Below are 9,064 nucleotides of genomic sequence, written 5' to 3'. Positions count from 1 at the left end.
ACTTTCCACTTCGCATTAAAAAATAATGAAAAATGTGTTCTGAATATTTTAATCAGAATTGTTAAGAATGGCACTGGTGGACAGCCTGACTTTGTATGAAGCAACTTTGCAGAATTCTAGATTCTGGAATCAATTAAATCTCAACCCTTCTTGAGAATTAACCAATCTGTTTGCTGAGGAACAAGAAAAATATTAACAATATCCTAGGTCACAGGGAGAAACAAATACTGTCTCTTCATAGATCATCAGTAGATTCTATAACTGGAATAAAATATCCAACATGTAACACAAGGAAAATCTTATTGGTAGCAGTCAGTGCCCAAGAATCCATCGGTGGAAGTAGAATGTTCTAGAGCAGACTCACCTAGACAAATCTTTGGAGCTCCAATAGTTAAGTGCTGGGCCTCCCAGGTTTTGGCAATTGAGGGCAGATGAGAAAGAGGGAAAAGAAGGGTCATATGACTTCAGGTAGTCCTCGACTTTCAACAGTTCATTTAGTGACTGAAGTTACAACAGCACTGAAAAAAGTGATGTATGACCGTTTTTCACAGTTTATGATCATTGCAGCATCCCTTGGTCATGCAAATTACATTTGGAGGCTTGTCAACTGGTTCATATTTATGACAGTTGCAGAATTTAGGGGTCATGGGATTCCCTTTGCGACCTTCTGACAACCGTGTTACCAATTTAACAACTGCAGCGATTCACTTAATAAATGTGGCAAGAAAAGTCACAAAATGGGGCAAAACTCACTTAGCAAATTTCTCACTTAGCAACATAAATTCTGGACATAAATTGTTGTGGTGGTAAGTTGAGGACTATCTGTTTTTTGTTTCTCCACATCAGCTGCAAAAGCATGCCTGAATCCCCCCAAGGACCTCTGGAGCTCTGCCTCCTTTGCATGTCCCAGTTCTTCCTCACCTTACCACAACTCACTTCACCTCCAAGCAATCTGTTGCCTGGGTGACAACCCTTGTCTTATTTGCCAGTAGTTTGCTCAGTGCCCAGGCCTTGTAAAGCGGCAGTGGTGATTCCTGCAGAACATGGGAGACCATTTCTGAGTGAAGCTGTGGTAACACAGTATCTGCCTGTGGCTCCTTATCCACCTATCCTGCTAGATAACTTAGGATCGATCCCCTTTAAAGATGTCTGGTCAAACTCTCCAGCGGACCATACCGAGGTCTGACTTGTTGTTGCTTTGTAAAATGGGGGACCTATTTCCTGTTGGCTTCATCAGCCCCTCCCACCGAACTGCTTCCTTAATGGTGCAGGCCAGCAAAAGGGTTACCTTCCTATCTTCCTACTTCTACCTCTTTTCTGCTGCCATTAAGTCCTCAAAAGGGTTAAGGCTGGAACAACCAAAGACAATGCCCTTTGGGCTCTCTCCATACCAAATAACTCTAGTATTGTTTCCAGCAGCTCTAGAAAGTTCTTTCCCTTTTGATATACAAATACAGATAACACAAATTTTTGTCTGTGGTTTCTGCTTCTCCCTGTTTCGCCAATTAATGTTTGCTGATGTTTAATAAATAAACGTCAGATTACATTTTTGCTAGCTGTACTGAGGGATGAATGTGCTTCCTCTGATTTGGATAGAGACATTGGCTGCTAGTGGGTGGGGGCAGGGGTGGTGGTGGAATACACTTGAAACTATTTGGAATAATACAGGAAGTCCTTGACTTACAACTGTTTGTTTAGTGATTGTTCAAAGTTACAACAGCATTGGAAAAAAAGTGACTAATGACCATTTTTCACACTTACGACCATTGCAGTATCCCCCGTGGTCACATGATCAAAATTCAGACTCTTGGCAACTGGCTCATATTTATGATGGTTGCAGCGTCCTGGGCTCATATGATTCCCTTTTGTGACTTTCTGATAAGCGAAGTCAATGGGGATGCCCGATTCACTTAACAACCATGTGAATAATTTAACAACTGCAGTGATTCACTTAACAACTGTGGCAAGGGAGGGCGTAAAATCAGACAAAACTCACTTAACAAATGTCTCGCTTAGCAACATAAATTTTGGGCTCAGTTGGGGTCATATGTCAAGGACCATCTCTGCCAGAAGCTAAATTAAATTGTTAAATGTTGCATTATTTCTCCAGGCATCAAGATCTGAGACAGTTATCCCAAAAATAATTCAAGGGGTTTGGGGGGGGCTCAAACCTATCCTAGAAACACAATTTAGTGTCTTGCTGACAAGTATAAGTCGATATGAAAGAGAATAGATGCTTATTCACTTGAGTCGGCTTTTCAGAAGATCCAAACCATTAAACAAATAGGAATTATGAGTCTCCACCGAATAAGGCAATGATCAGATAGTCAAAGAACTAATACCAGTGTTGTCCTTGCAAAGCCTTCCTCATTTTTAAACTTTATTCCCCTGATGTTTATTTCCAAAACAATATGAGATCATATCACTGTCTCATGTAGTAGCAAAGAATTAAGCCTATACAGTACTTCAAAACTGCACATTCTTTGTATTTAAAGCTGTTTTTCTTTCAGTACATTTGTGTTGTGTTTGTGTGTGTGTGTGTGTGTGTGTGTGTGTGTGTTTTCTGACAGGGAGGAAAATAGCATTCAGCTTACTGTTTGAAAAACTCATAGGGAATGCGTATTCAAGAGGAGACAAGCTCCAGAAGATAAATTCTCAATGTATGTCATCAGATGTAAAGGCATAAAAAAGTTAATTACAACCAATGGTTGCATTTACCTGTTATTTTTAAAAATAGCAGCAAAGCTATTGGATAAATCGAATCAACAGCTCAGGAGTCACAACTTGTTTCTTTTTAGGTACAACAAAAGTGATTGATGTCCTGCCAAATCTTCTAATTCAAAAAGCACAGCTCAGGGCTGTTGAGAACTTTCCTTCTGTCTTTCAAACAACAAGGATTTCTTATGAGCCGTTTCCCAGTGGCAGACAAGATTAGAATGATTTCTCAAACTTGGGTAATAATTACTTTATTCTTTCTCAGACACAAACAGCAAAGTGAATATTCCTATATCTATCCCATGGTCTTTCAAGAAATAACATGGATCATGTCTTATAGTAGTGTTACTGTGAGAGTAAAATGGCATCGGTCCTCAAGAACAATGAAATAGGCCCATGGCACACATATTCTTTGTGCAGGAACCCCAGATTTCATCCTTCCTACCTTATATATTTATGTATTTATTATTTGAAATTTAAAATATAATAAATTGTGTGAAAAATAAATATACAGAATTAAGACTTTCACACTTCTTTCCACCAACTAGTTATCATCGTAATCTCTCCCCTCGTCCCTTTCTTCCTTCTTCTTAACTCTATAATTCCTTTCCTTTTTCCCTTTCTCGTTGCTTTTAACCTGTTTAATCCCCAAATCCTAAATAATCGATTCAGTCTTTTCTTCTTTCAACAAAAAGTCTGTATAAAATTTCCAGATTTTCAAAAAAGTCTTTGTCATTTGGTCAGCTATGTCATTTCCACAAGTTCAGTCAATTTTATACTCCAATCTTGCACTATCTGTATTTTATTATTCTTACATCTTTATGCGTACAGCAACCTTGCCACAGTTACCATATATAGAATTAATTTTTCATCTCTCTTTTCTCATTCCATGTCCATAAGACCCAACAGAAACAATTTTGGCTTCATTGCAATATCATTTGCATCAGTGTATGGGCTTGCACCCAGAATTTCTTTGCTTTTTCACCTGTATAATAAACAGTTCCCTGTCCATTCTTTCAGCACTATTTGGATAATCCTTTATACATTTTTACAGCTTAACTGTCATATACCAACATCACATCATTTTATAAAAAAATTCTCTTAGACTAAAACACAATATTATATTTGCTTCTCACATTTCCCCCCAGATATCCATATTTACATAATCAAAATCTGCAGCCCCAAATTTCATCCTTGCTGTCTCTAGCTATAGTACTGAGCAGGATGGCTTGAGGCTCTAATATGACAGTGTATCTTTCTATATTCATTTGGGGCGGGAGAGAGATTCATAGTACATAGAACGTAGAATCATAGGGATAGAAGGGACATCAGAGGTTTTCTACTACAGCCCAAGGCAGGAGACCTTGTTCCGTCCCAAATGGTTGTCCAATCTATTCTTGAAAATCTTCAGCAATGGAACATCCACAACTCTGGGAAGCGTTCCATTCATTAATTCTCCTCAGGGTTAGGAAATTTCTCCTTACTTCTAAGTTCGATCTTTCTTTAACAAACCTCCACCCATTACTTCTTGTCCTGGGCTCTGGTGCTTTGGAGAATAAGTTGATCCCCTCTATGACAACCCCTGAAGTACTCGAAGACCACTATCATGTCACCCTAAGCCTTCTCTTCAATAGGGGAGACATATCTATCCTCCTTAACCATTATTTGTATGATTTAGCCTCCAAACTCCCATCTTTGTTGCTCTTTTTTGCACATTTTCTATTGGCATCATTTTTGTATCATGAAAACCAGAACTGGATACAGTATTCCAACTGTGGCCTCACTAGTGAGGTATAAAGTGATATGATCGCTTTTATTGATCTAGATGCTATCCTTCTGTTCATGCAGCCTAGGATTGTATTGGCTTTTTTGGCAGCTGGAATATGCTGCTGGGTCATACTTGAATGGTTGTCCACTAGGAAACCAAGATCCCTTTCACAGTTGTTACTGTTGAGCCAGGTACTGTGTATTCTATACCTGTGCATTTGGTTTTTTCTGCTTAAGTACTCAAATCTGTCAAGCATCTCCTGAATCTTGAGTCTATCCTCCAAGCATTGGCCCCAAAACAGAGCCTTCAGGTACTCCACTGCATGCTTCCTTCCATTAAGGATTACATGCTGAGTGCATTTGGTCAGCCAACTGCAAATCCATCTGGTGGTGCTATTCCACATTGTTCTGTCTTATCAAGTAGGCTGTGGTCTATTTTGTCAAAGACTGAAGTCCAAGTATATTATGTCCACAGCATTTCCCTGATCCAGTAATTTAATCCCTTTATCAAATAAGGCAATAAGATTTGTGTGGCATGATCTGTTTTGGACAAACCCATGCTGGCTTCTAGTAATCACCTTGTTTGTTTCTAGGCCTCACAAATGTTTCTAGGCCTCACACTCGATTACCTTTTCCAAGATTTTCCCAGGTATTGATGTCAAGATGATTGGCCTATAATTTCTTTGATCCATATTTCCCCCTTTTAAAGATTGCAACCACATCAGTTCTTTTCCAGATTTCTGGTAGTTCCCTTGTGTTACAGGGGCTTTGAAAAATTACATTTAGTAAGACTACGTCTGCCAGCTCCTTCAGAGTCTTGGGATATAAACCATCTGGTCCAGGTGATTTGCATTTGTCCGGGATGGGTAGGTATTCTGTTACTAATTCCTTACCTATTTTGAGTTACGTTCTTATACTATCTCTCTTGGTGCAACAATTATAACAATTTGTTTCCATTCCAAATCTCGAGAGCATTCCTTGCACCTAATTCCAATCTTCCAAACCTTCTTTCCAAACAAATACTCACTATAGTATCGGTTGTAGCTGTTAAGAGTTGATCTTAGACAGAATTTAATGAATTGAAATATATTCATTTCATCAAACCCAAGATAGTTTTCATACAATGTGTAGCATTAGCATAGTCCAAATAACTGTACAAAATTATTTGTCATGATTTATTTTATTTATAAATTATTTTTGACATCTTTTAGGCACCCTGTATGCCAGGGGTGTTAAACTGCCGGCCCACGGGCCAGATGCATCACAAGGAAATTGTGCCCACCCCATGGTCAGCAATGGGGAAAAAGCTCTGACACGTCGTGTGACGTCACATGATGTCGCAAGTTTGACATGTCTGCTGTATGCAGTAAAAATATTAGCACATAAATAAAAATTAATGGATATAAAGCCAAAATAATGACAACAGTTACAAGAAAAGGCCATGCAATTTAATCACACTGTTGAAATCAGTAGCCGTTCTTCACTCCTTGCTAAATTTACATAGAAGGGAATCCTATGCAATCAATGTGACTGACTTCCAAATAAACATTCATTTAATTCATACTTTACGTTCAAGTGTGAGATTATATTTGACTGGTTTTAACAAGAACTAAAGTTTTATTGATGTAAATGAATCCAAACGCTGCCTAAATATGTTTATCTTGCATCTTAAGTGGTCCAAGACATGCTCAAACAGTTTTCATAAGGATTATGTCTGCCAAACATCTGTGATTGAAGCATTATCTATTACTGCAGCTATAAAACAATCCAAAATGCAACGCTAAAATTAAATCAGGATACCTTGTGCAAAAGCAATTCTCTTGTTTGCCCCTGGAGGTCACTATGGCATTTTAAAACTCCTGCAGCATAAAATGCAATTCCAGAAGTCTCTTCTCCTGACTCTCCAGAATTTGCATCAGAGGGTTCTCCTCTCACAGGGTCTCTGGAGCAGGGCTTTTTTTGTCATAGAATGCTCAGAACGGAGTTCCGGCACCTTTTTTGAACCTTGTAGGGTAGGCAAGGTGGGTTGTATGACATGTGTGAGTTCCGGCACCTTTTTCTTTTACAAAAAAAGCACTGCTCTGGAGCCTCAGAAATTTGCACGAAAATTCTTGCATAATTTTCTCAGAGGCTACGTGAGATCAAGGTTTTCATGTGAGGATCCAGAGGCCTGGCTAATCACCAAAAATGGCAGGTCATGTCATCTGTGACACACTTGTCATAGGTTTGCTATCAATGGAACAGAAAGGTAGCCTTGAAGAAAATATGAACAGATGATACCAGAATATCAGCTTAGCCCTGAAAAGGAGAAGAGAGGGAGGATGAAACACAAATTTGGATCCTCTTGAGAAGTATTTGGATCCTCCTGAGAAGTATCTCTTAAACGTTTTTCCCCCCTTGGGAACCTCTTTCCACTTTGTAAAAGTATGGAGGGCCCCAAAAGAACTTTTGTTTGTACAGGTTATATTTATCAATATTTATTGCATTTAAAAATTTAAAAATGACACATTTGCTGCAAGTACTGCTTTTCACAATGGCTTGATGGGATTTTAATACCGTATTGTTTTTCAGCACAGGCTGACAAATAATTCTGATTTTTGGAGACTTCTCAGAGGGCCTTGGGGGTTCCCTCAGAGTCCTCAGACCACACTTCAAGAAACGCTGTTCTTGGGTATTAGAGGGGAGAAAAGGGAAGCTGCCATCAGATTCAAGATTGTGTGTTACACCACAGACCAAGGGAGTTCCAGTAGTTTCAATGTAATTTGTTTTCTAATCCAGTCCAAGTTGAAGGGCTAACAGACAGGATTCCTCAAAGCAAACACCACTATAAGTGGCATAGAGTTCTGGTTCTGAAACATTTCAAGTCTCATTTAGCATCAGTGGCAGTAACCAAAAGAATCACCTCTGATTAAACCAGCTTTTTACAGAGCATCTGTGAAGCATTCTCAGCTCTGGCTGTTGACACCCCGGTTTCTGGTCCCATGACTTTCCTAGTTCTCCATCTCTAAAAGTCTTTCATTTCCGTGAACAATTCTTCAAGGGCGGTGGCCCCAAACAGTCCTAAAAGGAGGCCTTTAGTTCTTATCTGCATAAATGCACGTGGGTGAGTATATGCATAATTTATTTCATTTTTTTGGGTCATGTTTCTGCAGTGTGTATTGGAGGTGGTTACCCTTTGAGAGCTGTATGCAATGAAATCTCATTTTAACGTATGCTGATTACTGTACATTTAAAGTGACAATAAAGTTATCATTCCATTCCACCCCACTCCACTCCATTCTAATTCTACTCTACTCTAGTCATCTACTGCCGTGGTGGCGAACCTATGGCATGCGTGCCACAGGTGGCACGCAGAGCCCTCTCTGCAGGCACGCACACTGTCACCCCAGTCCCAGACCTTCAGCTGGGCTTTATAAAATCTTTTCACTTTAGGCCTCCACCGGTGTGTGCAAAAAAAAAAGGTCCAATCAATTAATCAATTTCAACTTCTGGGGGGGGGGAGGAAATCTCACAGCTGGAATTGACTGATTGAAGTTTTTAGTCCCACTTAGTCTGCCTACCGTAAGGGACGCGGTGGCTCAGTGGGTTGGGACGCTGAGCTTCTCGATCTGAAGGTCGGCAATTTGGCGGGTCGAATCCCGAGTGCCGCGTAACAGAGTGAGCGCCTGTTACTCCTCCCAGCTTCTGCCAACCTAGCAGTTCGAAAGCACGTAAAAAATGCAAGTAGAAAAATAGGGACCACTACAGTGGGAAGGTAACAGCATTCCGTGCGCCTTTGGCGTCTAGTCATGCCGGCCACATGACCATGGAGACGTCCTCGGACAAGCGCTGGCTCTTCGGCTTTGAAACGGAGATGAGCACCGGGCCCTAGAGACTAGCACGCATGTGCGGGGGGAACCTTTACCTTTACTAGTCTGCCTACCACCATGGCCACGCCCACCCGATTGGCCACGCCCACCCCAGCACCCAACGATACATAACTGGGTTTTGGGTCGCAGTTTTGGGCACTCGGTCTCTCAGAGGTTCCCCCCCCCCCATCGCTGGTCTACCGTTTGTTTGATTGATCACCGTCACCTGCCAACAAGCACGACTTCTGCCAATCCTGCAGACCTTGGGCCAATAGAGGGCGCTCTGTGACCAGCATGTCCAGAAAAGTTAAAGCGCCAACTGGGGAAAAAACACCCGCCTCTTTCGGCAACAGGGAGCTCCTGGGCGGTTCGGGAGCTCCTGAACGCTCCCCGGCGGACACTCCCCGTCCCGTTCCACCTCTTCAGACACACCTCTTTGCTTCCGCGCTTCCCACCCCCCTACCCCACCCCCAGAGCCGCCGCCGCCGCCCTGGTTTCCCCTGCAGGTTGGGCTGCCCAGGCAGGCAACTGGCTGCGCCGTGTCTTGGTCTTCTCGGGCACGGCTTTCGCGACCCATCCGCGGTCTCCATAGAGACTTTGAGCAATAGGTTTGGCGACGATACATGAAAGAGAAGAAGGGAGAGGAGGAGCCGGAGGGAGAGAGCGAGAGGCGAAGGAAAAGCAGCCGCAGGAAAGCCAGCTAGCTCTCCGCCGGGCTAACTTTCCTAAGGCGA

Source organism: Vipera berus, assembly GCF_964194415.1.
Source record: "Vipera berus genome assembly, chromosome: 6".
NCBI classification, from domain to species: Eukaryota; Metazoa; Chordata; class Lepidosauria; order Squamata; family Viperidae; genus Vipera; species Vipera berus.
Note: the sequence above shows the minus strand (reverse complement) of the source record.